The 27,689-nt window shown below is 32.2% G+C and overlaps 1 protein-coding gene across 1 annotated transcript in view; it reads left to right on the top strand.

Annotated features, from left to right (window-relative positions):
• The window catches only part of LOC108565338 (chondroadherin-like), a 107,012-nt gene that overhangs the window by 54,171 nt on the left and 25,152 nt on the right, over positions 1-27,689 (top strand). The gene's annotated exons all lie outside the window — the stretch shown is intronic.

Here is a 27,689-nt window from a genome sequence, read left to right on the forward strand (position 1 = left end):
TTTTAATATGTTCCTCTCCTTTTCGCTCTGTGTACTCCTTTCACTAAAATACTTCAATTTATTTCAAACATCAGTCATACACATGGCTTCCGGTAATGAGTTGTTCCACTAAGAGGCTTTTGATGATCACTAAAATCTTCAATGCCCTTCCGGTTGTAGACTGTACAGATTCTCTCTAAAAGGTTTTGGTTTTAATTTATTTGATGCTTTCAGCACTTTATCAAAGCATACATATACAATAAAATAATAACATTCAACAACACATTTTTTTGTTGTTCTGTATTTGCGATATAAATTGGCACAGTAATAAATTGAAAAAAAATATTGCTCCAATTCCATATAAATCCTATGAACGTAAAATATAATTGAGTACATAACAAGATGAAAAAAAGCATGTAAAATTACAATGAATTACGATGAAAGTGCAATATGGATTGTTTTTTATTTCATGAGATTGGTTTTCTCTGTTTAATAATGAAATGACCAAAAACGTATCCTAACAATTTTTTGTTGTCCTTGTGCTTTACATAATTTTATGATTGTTTCAATTCATGACCCTAAAAAATATATATATATATTATGTAACGCCAAGAATTGACATTATGTAAATGATATTGTTTGTTATGAAGAAACAAATTGCAATGATTAAAATTAGTAAAATTGTCTTGAAATCTTTTTTAAACTGTGCAATTTTTATTACAAAACTAGTTGAGATTTAATATTAGTGAAGTTTAATAAATTTAAAAAAAAACATTTCCATTTGGTCGAGGAGACTATAGATTACCAGGATTCAGGACGAAAATAGTCTTGTGCAATCTGCCGTACTAAATAATGCAAGGTAGTTGAAAATGAAGCGAACATGGGTTTTAATAAGGATAATAGATTCTGAAGCAGCCCACGAATGGAAATGTGAGCGAAAAGTGGCCGGCGTTTTAATTATAAGACAGTAGCAGATCCTTGGGACGAATCCTGCTGAAATACCAAGCAGATGTAAGCGAGGGGATGCCGGGTCGGATCGTGTCGGGTTCGGAAGAAACGGGTGGTTCGAGGGGGGTTTCAGACGGACGGCTTGAGCTTGAAAAAGTGGCGGAAATTAACACTTTCTTACCTTTCCACCGGTTCCGACATTCTTTGAGGATTACTTTATTAATTCTCGTTTTAATTTCTTTTCCATCTAAATTACTTTTGACGCGGGATGAAGGGGTGTTTGTATGGTATGGCAAGGCATGAGCGGACGTCTTTTGTGAGAATGAACTGCTTTAAAACAATCCATCTCCTTGACGTAATTAAATATAAAAACACGGCTGCAGCAGCCAACATCCATCCCCGCGCCACCAATTTTTCTCACCGCCTGCAGCATTATTAAAAGTATACAGTGTAAATATCAATTAGATCTTGTCTGCAAAACTCATGCTTACATCCTCCCAACGATAACTATCCTTCTTTGAGAGTCCATATCGAAATCCCGACAATCAAATTATCAACATTCAAAATTTCGACAACCATGCGTTACACAATTACGACAGTATCAAAATCCCGACAGTATCAAAAATCCCGACAAACTTAATACCGACAGTATCAAAATCGGGATTATGGTTGTTGCTACAGCTTCTTTGAGTATACCTTTGTTGCAAGATCGAGTTACTAAAGTGTTCGATTATGTTGAATTAGGTGGCTGTAACTGAGCATCCGCAAACTGTAAACTTATTGCACACAATTTGATATCACCTCGGCACCCTCTGCAGGAATTCCTGATGCTGTATATACAAGCGAAGCACTTGATTCTACAAACGAAACCACGCTGGGACTCAATAGCAATATGGAACGATTTAATGGGCGGATCGGGTGGATTTTACGTGCGACCGAGTAGGCAATAATCCCGACGTTGCTTTCCAGGAGCAAGACCCAAAAGCCGAACTAAAATCCAATGAGTTACCATTAATATTGGATTACACACACTCATAGCTTTCCGAACTTTAATTCGGAACCATTTTTATATGACCTCTTTTGTTTGCCGATTCCGGATAACTCCATATTTCTTTTTCCTTCCATTACTGCTCAAATCGATTTCCAGTTTTCATCTGCTCAGTTTATCACAATACGGCCAGCTTACAATAACTCAGAATAGATTACTATTTTCATATCCAGAATTGATTATCCCCCTTTTCTTTACAGGAATTGCGTTAGTTCTATTTCCAACATCCATTCTACTAAAACGTATTACTTGAAATCGCTAACTATCATAAATATAAAACCGTTATTTCTATAAAAAGTCTTATACAAGCAATCACTTAACCATAAACTAAATCCTTTATAAAATATTTTCATAATAATTCTCACATTTGAATTACTAAAAGTATTTTGCGATTATTTGTAAATTTTAAAAGAATTAAAAAAATATACGACTAATTGACAAATTATAATCAAGGAGTTTCATAATATGCTTCGAATAAAAGGTAAGATAATTGTTGAAGAATATGTGAAAACTAATAGGAGCTGAATTCCATCTCTTAATATATGTATATTCAGATGGCTTAGAACTAATTCGTAGCTCGGGGTGCTTTTTGTGGGCGTTCATTTGGAGAAGTTGGCGAATAATTTTAGTTCAGTTCAAGCCAGTGAGAGAGAGAAAAAAAACACAATGGAAGTAGTGTGTGTTTCGCTAAGTTGGAGGAAGTTGGAGACGGTGATTCTAAGTTGTGCATAAATATACCCCTCTCTCTGTATGTGTGTGTATATAGTAGGTAGATATATAATGGGACCTGGAGCGATTCAATTCGATGTAGACAAGTTAGAACCGTCATTACAAGACGCCGCTGCGGCATCTTCCTGCCCTTCAATCTGGGACATCGGCGAAGGGCAGACGCCTTCGCCCTTAAAAGTTTAATTGAAACTGGATCCCCTTTCGCAGGAGAAGCGCCAATGAAATTTCCCGAAGATGATATCGGTCAGTGGTTAATAGATTGTGCCCAGAATGCGTTATAGAGTTATACACCGGAAACGCGTGGAATAACTAATAACCATCATCTCTGCGCGATGACGTTTATCCCAAATAATGCGGGGCCTCTACGCTTTCACATTTTTTTTTAAGTTCATACATTGAGGGCCCCATTTCATATTTATTTCCGGGGCTTCAAAACTTGATTCTCTTCACCAGACACCAGAAACATCGGATACAATCCTATTTAATAATTCATTCAAAGTCAGATTTTATGACGTGATAAATATGATAAGTCTTAAAAGGCGAGACTCCTGTACATACTATATTTCATAAAACATGTGAGGCTTCATTTATTTTATATTAGAAACTGAACATCCTCCCCCGTTCCGAATAAATCCAAGCGCGATACTCCTCTCTATATCTCACGCGCCTTTGCATACAAAATTAATCACTTTTACCACGAAATTTACTGATAACGTCTCCAGGATCCGTGAATTCCCCTTGAAGCATTATATACACACACCCTCTGAGAGCGAAAGTCTCACAAGAATAATTATTAATTTAAAAGAAAAAATAGGGTGGGACAGTCCATTACAATAATTGATATTTATAAAATTTAATACATTTTTTTGCCTATAATATTTATGTAATTGTATTAACCGTAGCTTCTGTAGAAACCTCAAAAATTAATTAGTTTTTTGAATTTAATTATCTTATTTTAATTAATTAGACGTATTAATGATTGAAAAGTTGATTAAAAATAAATAAAACAAAATCGCAACAATAAAAGTTTTTTTTCATACATAAACCTTGAAATTAGATTTTTTTATTATTTTTCATTTACAGCCCTTGGGCAGACAAATAGCCTGCAAATGGTTTCAATTAAAAATGCGATATTGTGCTGAGCGATAAACCATAAACTGAATGGCATTTCCTTTTCAGTAACTAGACGAAATAATTCATTCGAACTTGTTGATTGTGAACTTTCATTAAAAAACAAAACGAAACAACGCCAACAACTGTGGACAAAACAACCGCAGCAGAGGGAAAGAGAAAATAATAATAAAAAAAACAAACAAACAAGCACATTCGAAGTAAACTCAAATTGTGTTTTCAGTAATTGCATCTGTTTTGTGAAACTCGAATCGAACGTGATTAACAACTTCTTGATTGCTGCTCAAAACAATTCTAATAATTCTCCAACCCCAATTTTAACTATTTTTTTTTTGTTTGCGAATTCTTTTTGTTTTGATTTTCAACAAACTTCATTTAACTAAAGTATCATTTTTTCACATATAGTGCAAAGTTTTGTTTTTAATTCATTCATTCATAAAAGTTGTACAAAAAGAGAATTCATTAAAATATTCTGACAATAACATAATTCGTTACTAAAATCTGTTCGAAAACTTAATTGAAAAGTTTGAGTTTTGTTCGTAAACCGAAAGTTTATGTTTGATTTATATTCGTGAACCGAAGCATTCGAGAACCGATGTTCCATACCAATTTCATTAAAAGAAAATATATTTTTTTTTGTAAGAAGATTAATAATAAATAAATTTCCACATTTCGATTTGCATATTGAATACTTAAAACAATATGTGGATTTAATCATAAATATACTTTTGTTCCAATTTATTTCATAAAATATATAGTTGCAAAATCAACAATGAAATTTTGAGCTCCATAACCACAGAATACAAAAAAAAATAATCAGGCAAAATGAAACGCTATTACACATTGAATTTTATTTATTTGTCCATTCATATTTACACGCATGTGAAATATATTATTATATAATTAAATATGAACACAACGTGTAGATTAAATAAATACAATTTGCACATTGATCCATCGGCAAAAATTACACAAAAACACAAATTTTCATTCATTCATTTTAATATTTTCTATTTTATTTAGGAGAAAAATCTGTAATTATATTTTTTTTAAGTATGCGTGTAAGATTTTAGTCGAATGCAAAGTAGGAAAAATTAACGTGATTCTAATGAGGTCACCATTGCATTAATTACGATGGATGGGAACGTTATTGGTGGTGCATTTAAGGGAAAATGTAGGTCAGAAAATTAAAAGCCCAAATATTAATAGGATTGTGTGAGAAGCAAGAAATTATCGAATGCAGAACTTTAAATCACGTTAATATTACAATATATTCTGTTTTACAGCCGTTTTATTAGATGCATTCTATCCAGAATCGCAGTTTTGCAATCGCGGTCCCAGATCAAGCATTACATAAAGTGTATGATTCAGTATATGATAGTTATGTTATTTCTGGTTTGTCTTTACCATTGGATGATGGTTTAAAGATTTATTGACCGACTTAAAAACGTTTTTAAGAAATAATTTATTATGACTTATTTCAAGTTAAGTCATCTTGTATAAAATATAATGCAGTAAAATTGGTTTTAAAGAAATTTTTAAATATGGGAATGCACAAATAAAATAATTATGTTATTATATATAGTATCAAAATCATAAAATGGATTGAAATACGCATGCGCAACGTTGCTTATAAAGTGCAGTGTGGAGACAGCATTATAGAATTAATTGTTCGAACCAACAAGAAAACTTTATAACATGTCTTCTAGAAATGTGGCCAATAATAGTAATAAAGAGAATCAAATATGTGAAATAATGTCAAAGGACACTGATCAAATCGAAGGAGAAGAATAATTTTTTAATAAAATATTATTCATAAACGGGTGAGTTTAGTGCTGCATGTCGTCGATGGCTATGGAAAAATAAATTTTACATCATAGAAACAATGGTCCTTGCCGGTCGTCTTCAGGCCATGCACTGTTCCCTTTTGTGCCCAAGTAATCACGTCCAGAGACGTGAGCTTCACGGTCGAGAGCATCGCGGCGCCCGCCAGACGCCGCAAGACGTCTTTCAGTTCCAATTGGCGCTTCCCCAATAAGCCATTGTTGTCGGCCAGCCCGTTATTATGCATATACATGTATCGCATTGTGGTCGACCACTTTGTCATCCAGGAAACCCGCAGTCCGACCGTTGGAGACCGACTCGTAAAAGCAAAAACGGAGATCTTATTTCCATATCATGATAGATTCCACTATCCTTCCCCATTGAAACGGCGATTTCGCCCCGCACGAATCCGAAAACTCATTTCATGCCAGTAGCTCCGACCGCCCCCGCGCCTTATCCCGCCTGAAGAAAGCGCGCAGAAAAAAAAAAGAACCCGCTCCCCCGGAGCGCAAAAGTAGAGGAAGAAGAAAAAAAATGAGGGGTTGAAAAAAGAAGAAAATAAAACACGCTCTCACATACAAATAAATAATAATAGGCTGTTCCGTTCCGAAGACTTAAGGGGGCGGCGGAAAAGCAAAGACCTAAATGGAATGTATTTCTTGTTTTTATCGAGACGTTCAAGTTTCAGTTGAGAACACCGAATATTTTATTGACAGCTTCGACGTTTGACTTCCACAAGCATTGATTAAAATTTCACGAGGCGTCCACAATAAATTTGCATACATCCTAGGAATGCGGGGGTGGGCGGCAACGGCGAGGGCAGTGGGGGGACGGTGAAGTCCTGCAGCTATGCTTCTGCACGCGGTTTCCCCCCGTAAATATTTTATACATAGAACTTTTAATAAATAGATTAAAAATGCACGAGCGTCGAGTGAAAACTTTTAAATTGCCTTTCAATTACGGGGAATCCAAAATTAATAAGCTTATAATATCTGCTCCCGAAACAAGGGCGCTTCATCCCATGTGCATCCAAATTAAAAAATTTAATTATATGTATTTATATACATAATATGTAACGTGGCTCTCATATACCAACATAAGAACTATTTCAGTCAAACTTACTAAAGTTAAGCAATGGACAGATGATCTTAAAAATTGACAAATACATGATATAATACAAACGGCTAATATAAAATTTAAAATATAAATTTTCTTTAAATAAATTAACAATGTTGTAATTACTGTATTTTTGTTGTATGCAGAAGTTGAAAGACAATTTAGTCAAATCTTTCCAAAGTGATTAGATTTGTGCTACTTCCGGTTTTCTTGTAATTTGTTTTTTTTTAATAGATGTATGTTATTAAAAAACATAGCTTTTTCTTTAAATAAATTAGCAATGTTTTAATTAATGTATTGTTTTTGTATGCGGAAGTTGACAGACAATTTAGTCAAATGAATGCAGTGAATAGAGGTTCAATTGTAGACGGTTTGGGTTTGAATCCAAGCAGATAACTTGCCTTGTGCCCTTGGGAACATCGCCAAATTCTGTTCTTCTCTATATGTTCCAAAGACTTACCAAACGCCCGGAGCAAATTAATCGGTCTGTAGTTATCAAGTCATCCACCGTTCAATATTGATTTCTTTATCATATTACTATTGAACTGAAATCCCAAAGTTATAGATAAAATAAAGAATTTTTAATTAAAAAAAGAACAAAAAGTTTTCTATGAGATATTTAAGTGATTACAATATAAAAATGACTTGAGTTGGTCACCCATCCAAATGTTATTAGCTATAGATGCTTAACTTTTATAAGTTGTCCAACATCAATAGACATCACATTCACAATATTTGGAAATTATATAGTTGTTATGAAACTGGAATTTTTAGTTAATTAACGGATTGAAGACAATCAAAAAAATATTTTTAATTAAAAAAAAAATTAATAAACTTTTCTGTCAAATATTTAATGATCTATCTCCGTGTAATAAATTATGTTTATTTTAATTGTTGATCTAGAATTTATGATTAATTAGTAGATTTAAGACTAAATACTATTAATTAAAAAAAATAAAGTTTTTTGTAACATTTTTAATAAGAATAATTTTTGAAATACGCTTTTCCTTTGTATATATTTATGAAGATGTGTACAATAAATTAAGTTTATTATTATTGTGTCGATCACCCAAATTTCTTGTTTAACTTTAAAATTATGTCAAACGTTAATTATACATTTTGAAATACCATTAAAGATCATCATTTGTTTATTACATGTTTACTCTGTATCTGTTATTTCCGTTTAATTAACGACTTCAATAAATTGCTAAGTCCGGCGGTTCCGGTTCTGGTTTCACGCGTTTTAACGAATTGTTGACGCTCCTATTTATGTTCGACTTAGTCGAATGCAACGCTAAACGCAAACAATAATTAATAATTTTCAGCGTAAAACGATAATCCCCATTTATAATGCGTAATCCCATCGAATCCAGCAGACATTTACACGAACGAATGTATTTGTATTATTTTCACGAGACTGAAGGAATGAGAAACAAACAGAGAGAGAAAAAAAGAGATGTATAATATATATCTGCTATTCTTGCGCGACAAGGGCTTAACATTAATTAGAAACGTGATTTTAATTAATTTCTACACTTTGTTTCACTGTTTCTTCTTTCGTTCTCTTCGTTGTTCCGTGCATTTCAATAATTGAGCCAAGGACTGTAAATATTTTTCGCAATTGCGTGGAAAGAAGAAAGAACTTTGCTGCCTGCCATTCGGTTGTTAAACTTTCTCGCTTAATGTGACACTTATTTTACATAACTCTTTTCAACTTTTTCATAACTTTTCTTTGAAAATTTCAATGAAAACCGCTTTATTCGGATTAAATTACACTTTGTCCTTTTTCTTCACAAAAAAAAATATTATTAAGATAAGATAATTTTTATTCATGTTTTCAATATTCCAAAAATAAATTGACATGTGATTAGGTAACAAATATAATAATTATCACGTAACGTAATAGGTATTGTTTCAATAAAACCTATTGAAATTAATAATAATAAAAGTTCTATGATCGTTTTTTTTTTGTAATTAATTAAAGCCCAGTTTCCTTCTATGGATTCCATTGTTTCTCACAAAATCATATTATATAATTTCATATACAAAAGCTTCTCATATTCAATATTAATTTGTTTGATTTACATTTAGAATAATAATTAATTAATACATTTACAAATTAGGGACAAATAAAAATTGTATTATATAATTTTTCAGTTTTTCATAATTAGTTTTATTAAATATTATATTACAAAGTAAAAGAATTTTAAGATACTTAAAGGTATGTATAATAAAATTGAAAGAATGAGATAACTGTTTTGTATCGCGATGTTCGAAGTAGTAAATCATTATGGGAATAGGGCGAGCATTTGGAATGATGTAATAAAAAGGGTGTATCGAAACAATCGATGTTTATTGGGGATTTAAAGGTATTAACAAGAGTAACAGCAACAATAATCATGGTAAAAATGTGTGTCGGTCATTGTTGTCGGTTGAATTTGTTGGAACGCAATTAGGTCGCATATCTGTCGTGTTGTTTCGACATCCGCGAAGCCTCACAGCAAGTGTATTTCATTTTGGCTTTCGCAAAGTGTAGAAGACGACTTAATTAGAATCGATGTTGGTTTATCATGGTTTTGCGAGCCGAGGCCAGGGCGTCAGCGGGAATTCCTGTTTTATTCCATGTAGCTATAAAATCCAACCCCCCGACCTCTGCGACTCCCGCCACCCATCTTGTATGGGCAATAAACTCCAGACAAAGCATATGTATTGTATTATTTTATGAGGTTCCCTAGTGTCGCTCCGAACGATAACCGACCAAACCCTGTGTCACAACTACCCCCTCCTTCCTTCATGAAAACAACCCCCTCAACCGCCTACACTGATCATCGCCTGGGGACGTTTGGATTTCAAATGAATGTGTAAATATGATTATTTTTGTTTTTCGGGGGTGGCGGCAACATATTGAGAGAAGAGGCGGCGAATGATTTATGTGCGTTCGGAGTAGCTTCGTCAACAAACCCATGCGATATAAATGGGAAAAGGAGGTGGCAGGACGGGTTCCGAACGGAAGATATGTCCCCCTTTTTTTTCTGATTATCTTCTTCCTCTTCCTCTCACTCCATTTTTTTCCCTCTTTCTTTGTTGCCGCCATTGGAGATGACAAATTTAGCTTTACGCCAGACAAAAAGTGTTATATTAAAGTGACGATAAGAATTCGCAATGTTTCTTGCGGAAATTGAACGTTCTCTTTCTTGCAGGTCCTTATAATTCGTCGTGTCCTTCGTTTTTTTTTGCATTCCTTTATCTTATTTGTCTGCATTCTAACCTACCTATAGTTATGCCATCTCGTGAAACATTTTTAAATAGTAATGTTAATATAAAAAAATATATTTTTTTTACTTGATTTTCACCATTAAATAATTACACTTAATTAAGCAGTTTAAATTTATAAGTAGACAAAAATTCTCCATAAAATTTGATATCTTTGGTATTAAAATAAAGTTAAAGTGTGAAATAGCTTATATGAACTCTTCGGCTTTGACACTTTTGTCAAGGTTATTGAGATAGGATAGCTATTACAGTATGGAGAATGCTGTGTATGGTTGCGGAGATAGGGGTCGTTCAGTTTTGTTGCGGCTCTTGAAATATTTAATATAATAAAAGTAAGTGTGTTGGCGTTTGCCGGTATAGGTGGCGGAATCAGGCCCGGAAAATCATTATAAATACAATAACGAGGCCGAAGCTTGCGCGAGGAGAATTGGTGTAATCCTTAAATTGTATTAGCCCAACACAGGAGAGAGAGAGCACAGCACGTACCGTGCGCTGCTAGGAAGTGGATCCGACCCGGATCCCGTTGTGTACGTAATACACCAAGACCAAGAAGACCCGGTTGGCTTCATTTACAAGTTTAATGACGCCGTATAAGCTAATTAATATTTGTCCTGAAAGTTATCAAATAGTTGATTATTAAGTTACAATGTTATTAGCATATTACCTTTTAGCTCTCGACCGGATATAGCTTTAGATGCATCGATCCCGGGTTGAGATACCACCGTTACCGGATCATAATTCCAAACACACACACGTATACTTATACGTATACGCACGCTTGCATACATATAGACAAAGCTAATATTGTTTATGATGTATGTACTACATTATATTATGCATGTACTTAACATCGCAGAGAAGACTTGCAACATCAATTCGCACACTAACGGCTATCGTACCTCAATCACTTTACATGATTACGCTTTCATGAATTACCATAGCATGACGCCTAATCAACCATTAATGCATATTAATCCATCAATTTCCGATGCGGAAACAAATTTCAAAGCTTCCAATCCTCCGAGCCATGGACAAAGAGCAGCAAAAATTCATAAATAAATAATAAAAAAAAACTTTAAAAAATATATATATATATTAAAGACAGAGGAAGAAAAACGTAATCCATGTACGTAGGAAAAGCACCGACGTCCGAAGCCGCGGAGCGAGGACTTTTTAAAAACTTGCTCCGCAGCGTACTTAACCGAAACTTTTGAAGCCCGTCAAAATATTTCACACTTACGGGGCAACGTAAAGAAAAGAACTCACCAACTTTTATTTATTTACTCCTTTTTTCTGATATTTTTATTTGTTGTTGTTGTAATTGTTGTTTTCTCAGCGATTGCAAAGTTTTTTTTAAATTATTATTATTAAAACGCAACGTCTTTGGTTTTTGATTAATTATAAGAAACGCGTGTAACGGTATAGTCTGTAGCGACGTTCCCAATTATCTAAGTTTTAGCACAAAGCACACATCGATACCCCAAAATTATTATAATGGGCTTTTGTGTGCTGCAATCGCGTTATACCATTATTACATAATTTCAGCAAGGCTCATAGTAAATTTTACCACATCAGTTACCTGCGTTTATATTAATTGATTTTATCTTAAGAATATTTTTAAAGAATTTAAAGATGATATAAAGATACGTTTATTTGTTAAATTTATATCTTGCCCACAAAATATGGTGTCTTGCAATTACAGATACACAAATAATTATAAGGTAGTTGACAATAAATAATTTTTGAAAATGTTATTTACACCTCATTTTACACGGTACTTTCTTTAAACGGTTTCGCTTTTACACGGTTTAAAAAAAATGTTGAAAATAATCGATCTTAAACGTTTTTTGAATACTTTTCGATTTACACGGTTTTACATTCAAAAAGTTAAATTTTCGATACATACGTTTTTATCAGGAATCTATCTACCATGTAAATAGTAATACATGATTAAATTATTGTCATATTGAAAAAAATTACAAATCTAAATTTTAAAATAATTTCTTTATGAAAATCAAGTCAGGATTTTTTTTTGTACTTTCCCTGTCAAAATTTAATTCCACCCCTGACTAATATTAAACCTTATACGTACGTGATTTCTTTTTTCTACCCTCGCTTTGTGTATATTACAACATGTCACACCGTTCTTTTCTTTTCGTGTGTCACTCACCATAACATTAAGGCAATTCCGATACTTCCGAAGATGATTAAATTTCGCGGCGGAGCCTAGAAACAAGACATGATCGTACGAATATGAAGGAAAGATGAGGAGGTATGCATGTAAGGAAACCCGAAGCACAGCGAAACCGCCGATCCCCAAATTACACGAGCGCTGATTACATAATACTGTAATTACTTGCATTTAATTACTACCATATATATATATAATTATTTATTTTTAGTAATTCCGAGCGCGTTTCGTTTTAATTAAATTCCTGGAATGATTTGCGTTCCGTCTTAATTTACGAACACAAAAAATAGTAATTATTTAACGGTCGTTATTAATTTATATGCAGAAACGAAAGTTTCAACATTGTCGAACTTTTTGTTGGATCGTGTTGCTCTCTTTAACATTTATACTTTTTTTTACTGCTGGTCAATACTCTCACAAATACGATTGTGTATCCTGGATTAATAATTACTGAAACGCGAAGCAAACAGTGCGGAACATAAAAGCAAGGAAAAAAAATTACACACAACGAAGCCCATGCAACTCCGTTGGGAATGTTTGATAAAAAGCACGCATCTTCTGTAGCATATTTTATTGTCTTTTAATTTTGTTTCTAATACTACAATACTTTTTGTGTAAATCAATATATCGCCGTGTTAAATAATACAATTTTGATGAAAGTTGCCTAAGTTGGACTAGAATTCTCTATTTTTTTTAAATAAATTATATCATTTCTAAGATATTACTTTTTTAATTAAAAACATAGGTGGTCCAAATTAGGCAACTTTTCTCCTTACGTGCGTAAGTCTAATAATATATTTTTTATGTATCTTAAATATATTATATGCTTCGTCTCTTTTGACCCAAATGTAACAATTTTACTCCGAATATGAACGAACGAGACTTCTGTAATTGTATTATACAATTTAGAGGACAAGAATGGTTTAGATTGGACAAGAATTATCATTATTTTGTTTGTAATTAAAATAATATATGGTCCAAAGTAGGCAACTTTTGTCAATACGTTTATAAGTTTCAAAATAGTTTTGTTTCTTGCGTTTCATATTTAATCCAATTATGTATCTAAATATATTATATCTTTTGCTTTGTCTCTTTTTCCCCAAATGTAACGATGTTATTTCGAATGTGAACGGGACTTCGAAAACTAATGTGATAAACTTTCGTTCCATGCCCATACATCGACCGCATTTAACTGAAATTTCTGCAATACTATTATGTTAAATAAGCAATCCTCTTACACGATTACAAGCGAAGTCTAAGCAGCTCATTATTATTCGGTAATAAAATCTCCCATCGGATGGAAAATTTCGCGTGCGACTCGTGCGGCTGGTGGCTTCCATAATTCCAACGCACACATGCATAATCCAAAAAGTTGTTAAAATGTGTCCTGCGGACATTAAAGCCAGGACCAGCGGGTGAAAAAAAAAGAGGAGGAGGAGGACAAAATAAAATTTAAAAACCTCCCTTCGTTATTTTTGTTTTTTTTTGTCCTTCCCTAGTGCCACGTAAATAATTTTCGCGAATTTCTCTCGCTTTCTATATGGAGTTCATTTTTTTTAGTCTTCGACCCTCACCAATGTTTCTAGAGAGCCCCCAACCCTCCGGTTCTGTTTTCAGCTGATGACATATTTAATGAGGGAATTTCATTTATTATGTGGCCGAAAGTAAGAGGCAAAAAATGTTCGTACACATTTATAACTCTCCGAAGACAACAGCAAACAAAAAAAAAGTGACAGTTTTAATTATATAATGCGACTGCGAGTCATGTTGTCAACTTATCGGATTAAAATTTATGTTAAATAAAAATTACAGAATTTGTTTTAACAATCATTATAATCAATGTGTAATTAATTTAATTAACACAAAATATTTTACTTTTCACGATTATTTTTATAAGCACGAAAAATTTGGACTAAAATATTTCATAATTTTAAGAATAATTTATTTTATTTTGTATTTTACAAAATAACTCTCATTTATTAATAATTTAAGTGTTTAGTAAATATTTTAATTGAATCATAGAATCCATTAAGAGTAATTAGTAATATATGGATATTATTAATAAACTAATTAATATTTAAATTTGTTAATTTTGTTTAATTTTCGAAATGGTTGTTATTAATTGAATGTATTATTATTATCCGGTTTCCTTTGTTGGGTCGTTTGACTATTATAGGCTTGGATTAATTATATATGCATTACAATCTAATTATTCCACAGTTGCGAAGGATTTATCACACATATTGATGCAGTTTAACCACAGTTGACAAACATAATTAGTTCCTAAATGATGCTTCAAAACTAAATTGTTCGGAAACCGAAAATATTTTCAAATCTCACCAAAAAATCATTGCATTTATCAATTAGTAATATACATAAATATTGAAAAAAAAAACAAAATATAAATGAAATTTATTATAATTTTATTTACAAAGAAGAGTTGATAGTATAAGTACATCTCACGTAACTACTGACCAAATTATCTGTATAGAACATTTGTTCGTAAACCGAAATATATTACATTGTTAGGAAACCTATGCATTTAAGAATAGAAGTTCTAATATTACAATGAAATAGTTTCAATTTGTTCGAGAACCGAATTGTTAGGAAACCTATGGATTCAGTAACAGAATTTCTAATGTATAGTAAAACTGCATTTAAAGTTTCAATATGTTTCTAAAATCTATCGAAATTCGCTTCACAAAGGGAATGTTATTCAGGATGTTGTTAACACTACACGTAGAGGGTGGTGAATAAAAAAATCATGAAATATCCTTTCGGGGATTAAGGACACCGAAAATTGGTATTAAGCTTCTTCAGAAGCGCGGGTTTGGGGGAGAATCAATTAAATTTTATTATGTTCGATAGTTCGAGTTTGCTCTATCGAGATTCACTTTAATCTCGGTGGAGGGAATTCACTACTAGTCTATTTCATCCTCCTTTTTTTCGTACTTCTTTTTTCCTGTCCTCCGACGAAATCATCAATTAATGTCTTGGCGAATTACACTCATCTCTTGGATGAAAACTGAGAGGTCCTCTTTAAAGAGCGGTCTGCTTCCATACTTCAACGGTTCGAATTGATTAGTGACTTAATCTTACTTACAATTTCATCTTTCTTTCTATACTATTTTTTTTTCACTCCTCCGTCGTTCAACGATCAATTATTGCCACGGCCTTAATCTTCAGCGATTCATCAATGACAGCGAAAGTATAATAAATAGTTTTAAGTGGAAATGAATTCGTACCTAATTACATTCATTAACGTCATTTATAATAAAACATAATGCATTTATATTCTATCAGTTTTATTTTATTTGTATATATTTTTAAGCTTTCAAAACAATCGAAATTGAAATATTATTAATGAAATATTTTAAACGACAAATTGAAATGTTATAAATTAAATATTTTAATACATTACAGCTCAAACTATTAAAAATACATTTTATAAAATAAATACATAAAAAACGGTTGTTCGTAAACAGAAATTTCCTTATACAAAAATTAAGTAAAATTTCATAATCCTTTCTTAAAAATCAAGACAATAGTTTCTTTAAATCTTTATAATAATAAAAATATTTATACTTTTTATTTGAGATAATTCTATATAATTTTTTTAATGAAAAATTGCGGATTTTATAAAACTTATTTCACTTTGCTGAAATGATTTGTTTGGTTGAATTAAAATTGATGCAATTTAACAAATGAAATGAAATACGCACCGCAATAACTTTTTGTTTATATTTAATTAAATCATTATTTACGCATTCTGTCCATATGCGGTATAACCAATCAATATGAAACAATAATAAAGCATTTATTATGTAATTACAATTTAAAGGTATGTAGATTTTGGTCTTCCGGCACAAATTAATATATTTGCTTTTCATTTTCAATACACAAACATTTGTTAAGTAAATTTAGTTTTAAAATATTACAGGAATACCTCGCATAGTGCGACTAATTAGCAATCGAGGTCTTTCAAACAGCACAAAAGGAGACTTATTTATATTGTTGAGTTAATTTAGTTTAATAATAATACTGGAATACCTCGCATAGTGCGAGCAATAAGTTTAGTCATTATACCGCACTTTTTAAAACAGCACTAATCAAGGACTTTCAAACCGCATAAAAATAAGTAGTATAAAAAGAAACCTGAAAAGAATATAGAAATATCTCGTATAGTGCGTTTAGTGAATATCCCGCATTTTTTGAAACAGCACTAATCGAAGATTTTAAATCTGCATAGACATAAACACAAAACAAGACTTAAAGTTAATTAAATTTTATTTTCTTTTGAAATTTTCAAACCGTACTATAGTGAATCCGCACTGATTGAAGTCGCACTATGAGAGGTGTTGTTATTTGTTTCTAAGTAAATATATTGTATTAATAACTGTTTTATTTTGTTGCATGAGATTGGCTACTTTGTGATTCGAGAATGTAAACATAGTTGCAGAGAATTTGAGAGGAATCAAGAGGAAAGTTGAATGCAGGAGCATCTCGGATACATAGAGAAGATATTCAACGGCAGTAATAAAACTTTAATTAGAGCGTTTAAGGAAAACATGTTGTTGTGAAATGTTCATCGCGCATGGTAGTAGGAAGATTTTAATATAGGTGAAGTCTGTTCAGATCAAATATTTGATTCGGTATTAAATTGCATAAAGCACGTTCTCTTCGGCCATTCCAAGACGAAATACACACACAGACAGACAGACATACAGAGAAGATACACGAAAATTTAATTATAAACCTCAAAGACATGCCGCCGCGCATTGCGAATGTGTCTGATCCTCTGTACGTACGTCTGTATCTGTGCACGTCTCTATCTGTGTACATGAATGCTCTTTGTGAGTGTGGGTGTATGTGTGTATTTGGTCAGGGATGAAATATGTAACGCAATAATAAATGAAAGTATGTGCGCCAAAGCTGTGTACTCTGTGTTATTATATTATTAATTGTGGTTCCGGTCTATTGAATAGCATCAAGAGGGTCTCCTCTCTCGTAACAAAAGTCCCAACTCGCAGACGGAATATCATGAAAACTTAAAACGAACCGCATCTCTCACAATATTTTGATTCGGGTCGCAGACACACGGTCATAAACAATTTATTAATATCGGCTTGCACGGAAAGGAAAACAAAATAAAAAGAATTACGATATGAAAAGAAAAATATTGTGAAGGAAATGAAGAATACAAGGAAAAAAATATGACAAAAGAAATGGAGAAGGATGAAAATTAATTATTTATTTTATTTTTTTGTTTTTATTTTTTTTTTTGATGTCGGTGAAATTAAATATTTGCGTGGATGCGATTCCACTCGAGTTTTATTAAAAAATATTTGCGTGTTCAGATCATTCAGTTATACACAGAAATTACATTTGTTGTATGATTGATCCATTTATACTGTATATGAAATTGTTTATACTTCTGTGTAAAACTTAAGTATTTCATGTTATTAATTTATAGAATATTTTACTCTTTAGTTATTAACTAATTATTATACCAAAAAAATACAATTGTTTTATTATTTATCAACTTGATGAAAACAGCATTTTTGAAGTTATACATGTAATTATATAGAATAAGTAGATAATAATATTTTTTTTTACATTCGTTATTTTATAGAATAACTATAAATTATAAAGTAAGGGTTGGAACTATGACCATTAGTATTTGCTGATAGAAAATGTATTTGTTTCATTCTGAAATTGTTTTAGTTGAATACGGATTTGATAAAGTTTTAGAGTGTCTGGCATTTAAAATATAAAATATGGGATGGAAATAAAGAGAAAAGAAAAAAAATATTGTCAATGTAGATATTATCATAAAGAAGCTTCTCTGCTAACGAAAACCTAACATTTACAAACGATTTCTTTGCATATAAGATATCGTTATTCACCATGTTTAGAAAGCAATATAAACAAAGCGATGGTGCGGTCGTTGGTTACGGAATATGTTTGGAAAGGCAGAGATATAGGATGAAGGGAAAGAGAAAAGCTTTGAATTTAAAAGAAGCAAGTAAAACAGTGAGTGGGCGGCGATGTTGAATAAAAAGCAGGGATTCGTTTCAATGTGTGCGTGCGAAAGGGATGGGGGGTAGCGGAGGCGGCGAAGACGGCACGGCAAGTGGCGGAGAGATTGGGTCCAGAGAACGATGTCTGTAACGGTCTAACGACTCGAAATCGCTGATGTTGCTACGGCGATGATTGAATGAATGTATAAGAAATGGCACGTCCGGAATATAATGCGAAGGGGGTGAAGCTGTAAAGGGTGGCCATAAGCAAGTATGATCGCAGATGAAACGTTCCATGCTGCTGAACTAGTCTGAGCCTGAGTATATGGGGAGGGTTGTTTTTGGAAAAGGAGGACGCTAGGAACGTGACCCGAGTTATGGCACTGTCGAGGAATGTCCTGGTTTTAGAAGAAAGCTGATATGTAATTGGGGATGGTAGTCTAGGACACAGGGGGTTAGTGCGCGAACGTGACTGATGAACTGCTCGATGAGTAACCGTGTCGTGATGTATTGTATTTCCGTCCACTAAACCCTATACCACCCTTCCACTCCATCCCTTATAAGAAACCCAATTACGTAAACCGGGACCTTTCGATTCTACCTTCAAACAACAACAAATGAAAAAAGACTACAGAACACGTGGACAGGACCTGTCCAAATCCTGGATTAGCTCACAACAACAACTAATACTTCAAGCGTCATCCAATCAGAACGCCCTAATGCGCTTTCAACGATCCTTTACCTATTATAAACCACTAGTTTTAACAAATTGAAAACAATTCATCACCGTATTCTATACACGGATGCACATACATATATATTTAACAAAATGTAACAAATGTTTTGAAATACACACGTTATTACAGCTTGTAAACTATAAAACATTTAGAGTAATAAATGTAATAACCCATTTTCGAAGCTTAATATAGCAAAATATACGCGAAATTAAACCAAATAACGTCATTAAATTTATTATTTAATGTATAATGTTTTATACAGAATACACGTGTTTTGAAAGAACAATATCATCTTACATAATTCATCCAGAAAGTAATTATTATAGTTATTTTAGTTATTTAAGATCAATATTTTTATAACTGTATTAAAATGCATAGAAGTACAAATACATACCAAAAACGTGATTTTACTAAAGATGTATTCTTCTGCGAAGTATACTTAAAAGTATTAAATTTGAAGAATCTATGAGTAATTCGTGAAGGTGCAGTGACTAATGAAACAATAGAAGTCAGTTTCCTGTCGTAAATAATACTGACAAACGTACAGAATATTAATAAGGAATATTTAAATTTAATCGATTCCGATCTTTTTATTTCAAAATCAATTTTATTTTCGAATACAAAAATATTGTTTTTAATTTTATTCTTCACCAAAAAGAAATAATTAAAAAATGTTTAGAATTTAAGAATTTTTTTGTACGTATCATTTAATAACAATTTATTGAGTTAATTATGTGTTTTTAGATAAAATTGAAAGCATTTCATGTGAAAATTAATCACTGCTAATAAATCAAGAGAACATTTAAATATATTTGTTTTGTTGTATAATATACAATTACAATTGTTGTTAAAGTTTCATAATATTTAATGATTTCCAAATACACGTTGAAACACCGGAAATACTTGTGTGTTGTATAGTTTTGGTACAGCATTAAATGTAGGGAAACAATGTTATTGTTTGGGTTCATTTCTAGAACAGCAGATGGCGCCTTATGGGAGTATCAAATCCAGTGGAAATTTGTATATCGTTTATTGGAGTGTAAACGTGGATTAAGACGGGTAACGGACTCTGCGAATACAGCGGCATATTTAATAAACCGACCCTTCGGAACTTTTACTGCCATTCCTTGCTGGCAAGGGTAATTAGGAGTCCCATAGCGGCGCGGCCGCGAGCCCTCACGTCCTTAATTACATATTTCGAAAAGCTACGAGTTCAATTACACAATTCCATCAATGCCGGGCATATCAAATGAAACCTCATCCCCTCTGACCTGACACGGCCCTTTTGTCTCGTTCCGCATTATCCCATTAGATTTCGGTCGTCCTGACCCCGAAATGAACCGCAGCTCTACTTCTTTCATTCCATACCATCCCTCCTCTTGCCTTGCCTGCTCTTAATCTGGCTACAATTGATTCGGATTATCCTGGCTTATTTATTTAACCAATCCTCCAAAACCGCTGCCGTCGTCCAACGAAAACAAATGCCATCGCATATTCCTCTTAATAAATATTAATCTTAGCATCCGAATTGCCATTTGGAACACGTACAAGGCAGACCGGATTTTTAATCTCCTTTACGTATCTTAATTATATGGAAAATGCTGCAGCTGAAAAAGGAAGTTTCGATTGTTTACTCGCTCGCAAAGGCTACATTATAAACTTCCTGTACCTTACCAAGTCCGGTCTCTTCGCTTTCCTTTGCTTCCTTTATTTTATTTGCTTTTCCGCTTATTATTATTCTTTTATTTCCCTCTTTATAAAACGAGAATGTAAAACATGGTGGGGGATGACGGGAGATAATAATAAATAAAATAAAGTGAAAAAATAAAATAAAATAAGGGATGATGCGAAGGTGGAAGCCGCTCGGCTGGAAAGTAATTTGTTTAAAAGAATCGCCCCGGTATTTGTTGTTCAGGAGATCCGGCGGTATCATAAGTTCGGGGATGGATGAGCGTATGTTATCTAGTGCTTTCGCCGAGTTGTTGGGCTATAACTCGTCGCCTAATCCCAATACAGAGCTCGTTCCTCCACTTTCCCGGGACATCCGCACAGACAACCGGGGTGTGCACACACCCCGTCCGCACCCCTCAACGACTTCTTCTTATCAAATAGTCCGCGGCGCCCCCTCGCCGTGCGAACTTTTCCAAAGCCGGCAATCTGCATGATAATCTCTTCCTGTGCGCCGCACCACCCCCTTGGCATTCCCCTGCACCGCACTAAGGCGAATTTGCCGGGGCGCTAAACTTTCCTGATTATCGACTCGTCCATCAATATTCTAATAAGTCTAGAACAATACAAGCGTAATTGAATTGGGTTCGATCATCACCCTCGAAACGTATCTCTAGGCGCTTTCCAACCAATCCTTCTTCCAATTTCATTTTTTTTTTAATTTGTCCGATTTCTAAATAATTCCATTTTGAATGTATTTTGTATTTACATATTAAATGCGAAAGAACTTCTCCACAAATCCCAAGAGATTGTATTAAGGGAATACATTACGTGGAATTGCGCTTCGTTCGCAATCCAATAGGTGAGCATGGAACAAATATAACCTATATCATCAAGGTTTATTTTTTTCTGTAATATTTTAATCGAACTATTAAGAAAAAAAAATTATATAAAAGAAAGGCATATATACCAAAATAAATAAAATGACTGTTACTGCATATATTGAATTCTTTGTAGAAATATTAAAAAAAAATCCTTAATGTTGACATATTGCTTCCTATATTTAGATGTTCAATATGCGACTATTTATTTGTCCAATATGAAATAGAATGCGGAAGATTTGTGTGTATATGTGCACAGGTATATGTATATATGAACACGTATGTGTACTAGTGACAATAATAAAGTTTCATACAAAATATATGCGGCTCTTAATAAAAAGCGTCAGTATATAAAGGTGCATCTTTAATATTCCAAAGAAATAAAAGGTATAAAGAGGGGAGGAAAGGACGCAGCCGAGTTGCAAATATTTACAGGCTTCAACTTCTATATCGGCGGAACGCATAAGTCTTCTTCATCCTCGTAACACACAGAGACGACGAGAACGAACCAATAAAAAGTGATGCCGCCCAGGATTATTGCATCCGATTCGGAGCGTTACGCAACCACCGCCGCCTCCGGTCCTTGAGGATCCGTTGCGGTCGTAATGAAATTACCGCAGACGACGACCCATTATATTGCGTAACGAAGTTAAACAAACGCCGATTTCTAATGGTTTTATCAAATCTTGAGGATACTTTAGATTTAGTATAATTGGATTACGGTAAAAAGTAAAATTTCCAAGTCAATATTTGATGAATTAAAAAAAGTATTTATAATTTGGGTTAATTTATAAAAACCGTAAAAAAATCTGTACTATGTTATTAATATGAAAAAATCTATTAAATTCCATTAGATAAGAGAAGGTGCTACCTAGTAGTAGTATATATACGTTCTTAAAGATATCAATATCCGAACTGCGAAAGTTTAACTATAAACTACTATAGTTTGCAGTTTAATCCAGTCGCAGTACACGGCGTATTTCGGAATCGATATTGCAATCTGCATATCTTCAGTTTTAGTTTGTGATTTATCTGCACTCACTTCGCAACTGCTAAGATTTGTTTCGAACAAGAAGCTACATCAATTAGTCAATAACAATAAGACTTAATACCCCTAAAGACAACAATATTTTTTATAATAGAAATATTTTATAACTTTTCTATGAATAATTTCATGTGAAATTTACATCTTCTTGTAAATAGTCAATTTTCTTTTACAGGAAAATATGGATTTTATTGTAAATAATTCAAGAAACACATTTTTCATAAGAATTTTTTTTTCGTAAATATATTTTTTTTTTAAATTTATTGGTCAATAATAATTAACAAGATTTATTTATATGAGTAAACACTGAAAGTGTTCCTATCAATTTGAGCAAAGCAACTATACAATAACGACCTGTTGTGCAATTTTACGGCCGTTTTCATTTAGGGCTGTAAAATGGTAGTTTAATCATATTTGCTTGAGCTTGTGTTCATAGCCATGGCTGTAAGCGTTATAGGCAATGTTTAATAACGTACTTATGATGATAGCATCCATATAGATTGGCAACGGCAGTTCGTGTGCATAAAATATTCTGCAGTACTTTCGGAGCTAATGCCAAGCTCTATGTAAACGCAATATTCAAAGTTAATACTATAAGTATGAGTAATGGTAAACATCTGATATATGCATCATCAGTTATAGCGTTTAGATAAATTGCTATTGTTACAGTTGTCTACATCAAATTGTACACTAACTACTAAGCTGTTTGTAAACGTGGAATTACAAACGTTAACAGTATAAAAGTGATTATTTTTTTGTTACGGGTTTATTACAAATATTATGTTACACAAACAAAAATTATAACTGGCAATAGATATTATTATTATTATTAAGTATACAATTTAGATGAAATACCTCGCATAGTCCGGATTCACTACAGTCAATCGTAATTGAGCAAAATAAAAGTAAATTCTAAGAAATGGTAGTGCCGTAGTTGAATAATTTACTAGGTCTTTTGATAATTACAGAGCTGGAGTAAAATATTTGATTTAGATCGTCGTTTTAGATTGGGAAAATACAATATTTAATTTTGTCCTATATAAACGTTGTATTAAATGTTTGAATGATACAAATATGGTAAAAGGCCCTTGAGGAATGCTCGTGTTTTGTAAATTTACATACGTTTACTTAGGGTTTAACGTTTAACTGCAAGAGAGTGACACGAGATGTCCAATACATGCATTTATTAGAAGGTCAATAGGTCAAATTATATATAATTTTAAAATCTGTAACTGTCAATAAATATGTATATTAAGTATACAGTTTTAATTATTTACAACAAAACATCGCATAGTCCGGATTTAAAAAAAAATCAAAACAAACTTCAGTTTCAGTTACTGAACTAAATATATACTTTTTTTGGTTCTTTTCAATAATCCTTCCTTCGAATGAACCTATCGTAAATCGTACTAGGGTTAATTAATAATGGGTGCACACACCCCCCGGATTGAATTAGCCATAATTTCGGATTGATAAATTGCGCACCCTGAGGTTAGGTCCGGGGGCAGTTTCAGTTTCGTGGACCCACCTAATTGACTTTCAAGTTCGACATTTTCGGCTTGCCACGGCTTACGTGTATGTATGGATGTTATTTATACGATGGGCGTTTCTCGCGGCGCGTTTAGATCCGAACAAAACTGGCGGTCGCAACGCGAATTCCATCCACACTACCAAAAAAAAACAACCCCCTCCCCAATTCCTCGTCCATAATTAAGCAATATTTTATGCACGTTCAAACCGTCCAGTATCGGATGTCAATTTAATTACTGCATAAACAAAATGCCATAATTTATTAATTAAACGTAGCCGCGCTCCGCAATTCATACGTTTTATAATAAATTAACGAATATTATATAAACAAGTCCGCCCAAATTGCATCAAGATATAAACACGCATTGCAAATCTCTCCCAATATATTAAATAATATATAAATTATATATATATGAACATACATACATCATATAATAATTTTATTTCGGCCAGTATAATTCACTGTTTTCCGAGGACAAATAGCAATAATAATAATAATGGAGAATGGACAAAAATAAAATAAACATATTCGTTCATTCGCGTTGCAATTTATGAACGAAAACATAACAAATATATTCAAATTTATGTTATTATATTACGGATATCACGTATGCACGATATACAGGGTCGCCCTTAAAACAGTTCAATTTTCTATAGCGGCGATGCATATAAAGTACGTCTCCGTGAATCCACAAACAGCGCATTGCATTCTGTTGCCGTGAAATCGAATCATCCCCGAAAAGGACATATATGGGGAAAATTGAATAGAAACTAGAAACTACGGTATGCGTCTTTTCTAAATAATATTCATATGCAATGAGTATTTCGAGCGAGAGTTCGAATAAATCGAACGCGATTGCGAATTGCAGTTTTTGAAATATCGCACCAAATTTTATTGGCGAGCAAATTGTAAATATATCTCGTCTGTTCAATAAAAGTGAGAAGAAGAAAAAAAATATTGGACGATGCAGTAAATATATGACTTTCTTTTTTATTACTTTTTACATTTATTTTCAATCTAAAAGGATTTTAAATAAATCAGTTGTCCTTTACATGAAACATTCACATATTTATGGTAAAATGTCTAACTAAGTAATAATTATTAATAATTTTATGTATGTTTAATTAGAAAATGTTTCTATATAGTACTGCATCTCCATTAAGCGTAATATGAAACATGACGTAACGTGACGTGAGATGTAGTTGCTATGTACACACGACTTATATTCCAATAAAAAATATAATTTAGGTAGGTATATCCAATTGGAAATTAGACATATTACATTTACAAGTGTGACAGGAAACATGACGTGACAAAGTAGTACGAACTACTTTGTACATAAGATACTATAATTCTATATATCAATTTGAAGTAAATTTTATATAGATACGTCCAATTTGAAAATATTTTTGTTTAATATTGCAACCAAACTAAGCGTGACATGAGACATGACGTGACAGACAATTACTAACTACTTTGTAAAGTATAATTCTATATATCAATTTGAAGTGTAATTTATATACTTATGTCCAATAAGAAAATGTTTCTTTATAATACTGCATCCATACTAAACGTGACATGAGACATGACGTGACAGACGTGACCAACTACTTTGTCCATCAGATAGTATAATGTCTATACAGTGGAACCTCGCTTAACGAGTTTAATGCGTTCCAAAACTTCCGGATTTATTCGTATACTAAAACACATTTTCCCATATAAACTAATGTAAATTCACGATTTTGCTTTTCATATCTATGGTTATTTTTATTCTTTAGCTTTTTATTCGGAGACATGCCAGTGTTAATAAATTTTGCACAAAAAAATCACAAATAACATGTCTGAACACAAGTTTGAACATTTTGTGATCACAAACAATACTAAGATACAACTAGAATAACCACTAACAGTAGGAAGTGTTTTCCAATTCACACACATATTTGTTTATATATTTGTATCAATTCGAGGACTTGGTGTAGGTCTGTTTATACTTTCAATATTTGTTTATATTAAAAAGCGTACATATTGTGTTTATAGATAATAATAATAATGGTTGGACAAAATACATTTGTGTTTTGCATTTACAGCAAACACAAATTATAGTTCGCTAAACAATGATGACAAGAAAATCGAAGATGGTTAATATATTCAAAAATACACATAATATGTGTATACAAGTTTTAAAAATGATGTAGCAGGCGCACAATCCGGGACTTCTCTTCTCATCGTCACTCGTTATGTGTAACGTTTCTCGTTAAGCGAGTCATTTTTCGTACAATTCATTTTGCTCTTTAAGCGAAATGCTCGTTATACGAGGTGTTCGATAAACGAGGTTCCACTGTATATAAATTTGAAGTATATGTTATATAGGTATATCCAATTGGAAAATGTTTTTATATAATACTGCAACCACATTAAGTGTGACACGAAACATGTCATAACGTGAATTAATATTCTCGTGCACCATAAATAATTTTCTTATTTTTTGTTTCATCCATATTATAGTTATTAATACTCTAAGTTTACGTTCAAATTAAGAAAATATTTTTGAGAAATTTTATAAATTTTTTTTATCCAATAAATAATAATAATATTTATGAGTAATAATTAAATAGGGCAGAAAGACCTATGGTCAATAGCCCTTTGTATCAATTGACTTTTTTGAAGTAATTAAATATTATTTCCCATCAAGAGAATTATTTATTACTTTACATATTCAATTTCCTGAAAAAAAAAAATATAATTAGAAACAATACATTTTTTTCAATCCTCCTATAATTTTCTGTAATTTTAATCAATAAAATCCGTATAAAGTATCATACTGTGATTTGTCATTTACTTTAATAAGTAATTGTTCACAATCGCATTAAAAAGGAGCTCTGTAATTTACTCTAATTTGATACTACAATGAAGACATTGCAATTTAATTGTTTAATAATACAACATTATTCATTCCACTTGTTGTTATTTATTCATTTGAAGCTATAGTTTTTCTCCTGAAACTAATACCAAACTATTCGTAATAGTAATTGCTTCATCGATTATTTGTTTCTAACAATTTACATAACGCAATTGGAATTTGATCCTGTACAAAGTTTATTTTAATTGAATAACATACAATTTGTTGTTCAAAATAATATTTTTTTTCTTTTTATTTAATAATCATTTCTATACATTAATATTAATAAATTAGGACAAATAAGTTTTAAAGATTTTCATTTTTAACTGCCGTAAATTATGTAATGTAATTTAAACTCATAAAACACATATATAGTTTGAAAATATTTGTGCAAATTCTAAACAATTATTTGTAACATAATAATTTATTATATATTATTATTTTTTAACTTTGATTCAATCAAAATATTCTTTGTCATACAAAAAATGTTATTTAAGTTAATTTTATTTTATATTTGTTAATTTTGAAAAATAATTCATTATAAAGGTGCGTTCATATTGTTTTCAAAAAGACATATAGATTTGGGGATATGGACACATTATGTAAAATTATTTTTTCTATATTAAATCCTAAATACAAATCTTTCCTTTAGAAACATCTTATTTTCGA

This window comes from Nicrophorus vespilloides, unplaced genomic scaffold (genome assembly GCF_001412225.1).
Source record: "Nicrophorus vespilloides isolate i.1.1-1 unplaced genomic scaffold, Nicve_v1.0, whole genome shotgun sequence".
Lineage (NCBI taxonomy): Eukaryota > Metazoa > Arthropoda > Insecta > Coleoptera > Silphidae > Nicrophorus > Nicrophorus vespilloides.